The sequence below is a fragment of the Rhinatrema bivittatum genome, chromosome 2 (genome assembly GCF_901001135.1).
Source record: "Rhinatrema bivittatum chromosome 2, aRhiBiv1.1, whole genome shotgun sequence".
NCBI classification, from domain to species: domain Eukaryota; kingdom Metazoa; phylum Chordata; class Amphibia; order Gymnophiona; family Rhinatrematidae; genus Rhinatrema; species Rhinatrema bivittatum.
In genome coordinates this window covers 205,434,473-205,440,472 of record NC_042616.1, presented here as the reverse complement: position 1 = coordinate 205,440,472, position 6,000 = coordinate 205,434,473, and positions in this window count along the sequence as shown.

Here is a 6,000-nt window from a genome sequence, read left to right as displayed (position 1 = left end):
GAAAATTTCTATTGTATCACGCACTGTACCGATTTTTGACGATTTAAAATATCGTCCGATATATTTTAAATCGTCAAAAATCGTTAGAGTTGATATTTAATAGGAATTCCCCCGATTTATCGTCAAAAATCGTAAATCGGGGGAAGGGGGAGGGTGGGAAAACCGGCACACTAAAACATCCCTAAAACCCACCCGACCCTTTAAAATAAATCCCCCACCCTCCCGAACCCCCCCCCCAAATGTCTTAAATTACCTGGGGTCCAGTGGGGGGGCCCGTTGTGATCTTCCACTCTCGGGCCACGGGTGCGTTGATAGAAAAATGGCGCCGGCGCCATTTTGGTTCCTATCCCCCGACGTGATGAGCGTAGGAGATCGCTCCCGGACCCCCAGGGACTTTTGGCCAGCTTGGGGGGCCCTCCTGACCCCCACAGGACTTGCCAAAAGTCCAGCAGGGGTCCGAGAACGACCTCCTGCACTCGAATCGTGTTGCCGTACGGCCGGCGCCATTTTGCCGTACGGCCATATGGCCATATTGCCGTATGGCAAAATGGCGCCGGCCGTACGGCAATATGGCCATATGGCCATATGGCCGCGCGTATCTTATAAAATCCGGGGTCAGCGCGCGCAAGGGGGTGCACATTTGTGCAACGTGCGCGCGCCGAGCCCAGCGCGGCCTGCCTGTTCCCTCCGCCCTCCTCCCACCTTCCCCTCCCTTCCCCTACCTAACCCACCCCCCCGGCCCTATCTAAACCCCCCCCCTTACCTTTGTCAGCAAAGTTATGCCTGCTTTCAGCAAGCGTAACTTTGCGCACGTCGCCGGCAGCCCCGCTCCGTCCTGCGGTCCCGGGGGCGTGGTCCGGAGGCCTTGACCACGCCCCTGAAATGCCACGTCATTTTGGGAACGCCCCCGGACACGCCCCCTCCCTCCCCGTTTCGAAAGCCCCGGGACTTACGCGCATCCCGGGGCTTTATGTGTGCCGGCGGCCTATGCAAAATAGGCGCGCCGGCGTGCGAGGGCCTTGCGCGCATAAATCCTGCCGGATTTACGCGCGCAGGGGTTTTAAAATCCGCCCCTATGTGTACTATGTCAGTGCTTGCTAAGCACTCAGCCTTTCAACTGGTTTGTTTGTGACAATGCAGTAAGCATTAGAGTGGTACTGATGAACACACTAAAGAATATTCATAAATTATATTGTGATATCAAAAACCCCAGTAGCCAGAACTTTAAATTCATGCCACTGCAAGGAAAAGATTGAGGGGGGAATGGTAGGGGGCAGAAGAAAGGCAGGAGAAGAGGAATAAGGGTTTTCCTGCCTTTCTGTCATACCCCTGATTCTACACCTTTGAGGTCTTGTTGCCAGTCTGCCTTATGCAATACCCCTAATGGTACAGCTTGGGGGTCTTTCTGTAACTCTGCCTTGCTGTCATACTCCAGGCTCTACATCTCTCATGGTGCTTTGGGGTCTTCCTGCCATTCTTTGTACTGCTTTGACCCTCTATCAATGCCTTGGGATTTTTCCTGCCACATTTGCTGCTTCAGACTTCCATTCTAGATTTCAGCCATACCATGCTGGGGTAACTGATGCAAAACTAATACAACACTTTGTAATGTTTTTCATTATAAAAAAAAATTGCTAGCACTGTATTACAACGATGGGTCTAGTTGCAGATCTAAAAATAAATAACCCTATTTCTAAGACTGCAACATCATTTTATAAGATTTCAGTAACTTAGTAAACAGTAGGGATGTGCATGTGTTTGTGACGAAATAGGAAATATAGACAATATTTCCTATTTTGTCACGTTTCAGGGGGGCACCGAAATGATAGGAAAACCCACAAACTTTTGTGGTTTTCTTATCATTTTTGGGGGGAGAAAGGGCACATAAAACATTCCCAAGCCCACCCCAACCCTTCAAATTTAATTAATTGCAACCCCCCACCTTCCCCACCACCCAAGACTTGCCCGACCCCCCCTCCCAAGACTTACCAAAAGTCCCTGGTGGTCCAGCGGGGTCCCAGGAGTGATCTCCCCCTCTCGAGCCATTGGCTGCCACTAATCAAAATGGCACAGATGGCCCTTTGCCCTTACCATGTGACAGGGGCTATTGGTGCCATTGGCCGGCCCCTGTCACATGCAGCAATGGATGGCCCACGCCATTTTTTAAGACAGCACCGGCTGATGGCCCGAGAGCGGAAGATCACTCCCGGGACCCCTGCTGGACCACCAGGGACTTTAGGCAAGTTTTGGGGAGGTCAGGAGGGTGGGGTTGTAATTAATTAAATCTGAAGAGTTGGGGTGTTTTGGAGGTTTTTCAGTTCGGGACAGCTGAAAAAAAAAAAGTGGGCCAAAACCGCGGGAAATGAGTTTTCCCATGGCAGGCCGATAATGAAGGCCAAACGAAAAGGTTCGACCGAATCACATCTCTAGTAAACAGCAGACTTGATAGGTTTTGCAAAATATATGTATGTATGTATGTATGTATGTATGTAGCACTGTTTTAGTCTGTATAGCTGACCTATGAAGATATGGAGACCTTAAGAACCACAAAATGAGGGTCTTTCTTCTCTAAATTCCACAATTTAAACATGGCAAGAGAAGGAGCATGATGCACCAGTTAAGGAAGACAACTCCAAGCACACGGCGTAGCCAAGCAGAAAGCATGGATTTGGGAATTGGCAACAGAGGAGAAGGGCACAAATAGGAGTGACTTATCCTATGACCGCAGTGCACAAGGAGGGGTGTAGAGAGAGATAAGAGAGGAGAGATTGTGAGGTGCTGCAGAGTGAAGGCATTTGTAGATGAGGAGGAGGAGCTTGAAGTGCATGCGGGAGTGGATAGGGACTAATGCAGTGACTTCAGAAGAGGGGGTATGTGAGCATAGCCACTTTGGTGAAAGATAAGTCATGCAGCTGAATTTAGGACAGATTGCAGTGGAGAGTGATGGCTTGCTGGGAGACCTGTGAGGAGCAGGTTGCAATAGTCTAAGTCGGAGGAGATGAGAGAGTGGATAAGGGTTCTGGTAATGTGTTCAGAAAGGAAAGGACGGATTTGGGGAATATTATAAAGAAAGAAATGACACATTTTAGAAGAGTTTTGGATATGCATAGCGGAAAGAGAAGAGAGTCAAAGAGGACTCCAAGGTCATGGGCTAATGGGTCTGGGATGACAATCGTATTATCCATAGAAACATAGAAAGTAGGAAGAAGGGAAGTGGGCTTGGGGGAAAAGATAAGGAGCTTTGTCTTGGCCATCTTAATACAGTTGCAGGCATGGACTCTCCTCCCACTGAGTTTTTTCGGCAGGTGCACACTGCTTAAGATGATCTTGGTTCCTAAACTTTTATATTTGCTCCACATGCTCCCCTGCTGGTTGACGGTTAGGGATGTGCGGAGGTTACATGGGGTTTGTCACGGTTCTTATGGAAAGGAAAACGTGTAAGGATAAAATATACGGTTTTGCAACAGACCCGGGAGGCGGGGGGGTATGGAGTGCCTGACTTTCGGCTTTATAACGCTGCTTGCCAGCTGAGGTTTGTGGGGGAATGGCTTACGGGGAAGTACTGTTATTGCGAAGAGGGTTTGTTGGCTAGTATGTCTGCTCCCTGGTTGCCTCTTTCCCTCATTCAGGTGGATGCGAAGACACTGCAAGCTTTGCAATACCCGAGATGTCTGCTGTCCCCGTGTATTAAGGCCTGGCGCTGGCTGCGTCAATTGACTGGGTTGAAAGGCCTTTCCTCGCTCTTGACCCCGCTTCTGGGCAACCTGGATTTTCGACCCGGGCGGGATTGCCGTGGCATTTTTCAGTCCTGGGCCTCAAGGGGCGTGGAATATCTATATCACTTGTTTGATTCAGACACTCATGAGCTCTTGGACTTTCAAACTTTGGCTAGAACACACCAACTGTCTCCTAAGCATTTCTTTGGGTATCTCCAGGCGCGTCACTACACTCAAACTTTTCGTTGGTCCACAGACGACGTGGCTGCGGAATCTCTTTTCGCTACCACAATATCGGACGCTATCAGTGTGACTAATTCGATTAAACACTGGAAACGCTTGTGTATGGATTACAAACGGCCGGATCACCTAACTATCTTGGCTTCCCGATGGACAGCGGTTTTACATAACCCAGTGACTCCTGAACAACTGAAATATTGGTTTCAGACCCTGCATAGTCAAAATCCGGACCTGGGCCTGAGGGAGCTACAGTATCGTATATTGCATTTGTCCTATTGTGATGATATCAAGAGGTTCCGGATGGGGCTAACTGATACCCCACTTTGTATCAAATGTGGGGGGGAGGAGGGGGGCTTGATCCACAGGCTCCTCCTCTGTCCTACGGTTGCTCCTTTTTGGACCCGGGTGATGCAGACTATTTTTCAATGCACTGGACTGCACGGCCGCTGCGAGGGACGGGCGCTGATTACCCACCCATTGTATGCTGTGACTCCATGCCCACTTGGCAGGGCTAGGTTCGCACGGCTGGCAATGTTGTTGGCGTGCAGGACCATACTTTCGGTGTGGGTGGAGCCACAGGGTAAGCCTACTGATGAGGCCTGGTCTGCCAGGATGACTTTTGAACTGCAGATGGAGCGTATGGATTGCATTTCGGGGCACCGTACACGGGACCAGACATATGAAGACTGTTGGCAGGCCTTCTTTCAAGGACTCCCAGGCGGGGCTCAAGCTAACTTGCTCATCTCTGGCTATTCTAATGATTGGACTTAATCCATTCCATGGACCTTAGGTCGGGAAGGGGGGAGGGGGCTGGGGACGGGCGGGCAAATGTGTGTATGGGGTGGAGAGGGATGGGAGGGGGGGGATAGGTGGCGTGAGTCGTGTAGGGAGCAGAGTAAGCTCTACATGGCGGGCTTGGTTAAGGGGGGAGGGGGGTCTTGCTATTGCTGATTCGGGGTCTGTGCTGGGGGAAAATAAGGAAAAGACAATAGGGGTCACGGGTCAGCGGTCGGTACGTTACTGTTTGTGTACGCTGCTGGCCATTCCGGGGAATATGCTGTTGTGAGAGGGTTGTGTTTATGCTTGGTATTCTTCCTTGTACCTCGGAAGTTGGTATGCAGCTGTTTTGTTTGTTTTGCGGTTTGATCGTTGCTCCTGACTCAATAAAAACTATTTTGACAAAAAAAAAAAAAGATGGCGACTGGATATCCAGCCAGAAATGTCAGGCAAGCATTATTAGAGGTCTTTTTGTGTTGGAAGGTTTGCGGGGGGTTCTGATAGCAGGAATTAGAAGGGTTGGTGGTAGTGGGGGGGGGGGGGGGGGGGAAGGAATTGGGTCAGTAGGCCCACAGTTTTGTTTTATTTTCTTTTTGTTCAATAGGAGTGCCACACATGACCAGATAACTTTTAACCTAACTGGCCATTTTCAAAAACTGGTTGGTTAGATTTAAAGTTATTTCAGCTACAGGTAGCGGGATAACTATAATCAGGGATATTCAGTGGGACCTTCAGCCTGGTAACTTGTCTGCTTGCCAGCTTACCTAATATTATCCTCTTGGGGTGAATTTTAAAAGACTAGCGCACACTAAAGCCAGGAGATACACGCAGAAGTTGAGATGGCGCATGCCGTGTGGATTTTAAAAGGTGCCCACATACACACATCTCCTGGTATGTGCACACATTTTTTTTTTCGCAAAAATGAGCAGGGCATGGGCATTCCAGGATTTATAAATGACAACAGTGCATAAGTACTTATGCGCTCAAGCGCTCATGGGGTCCCCTACTACGTAACTTTACTTCTGTGTGCAATTCCTAAAACAAGAAAAAAAATAGGCTTGTCAGTGGGTTTTTAAGGGTAGGGGCTAACAGGGTAAAAAAAGAGGCTAATTAACTAGAGGGTTAGGAGGTCCTATCCTTTACCTGGGCGAACTGAGATTGAACTGGGGAAACTAATAATTGTGTCGGTGCGCGCCTACTAAAATCCCCCCACTTACGTGGTAGAAGCAGCATTTGCGTGCACATGCATGCATCCATATAAAATTGT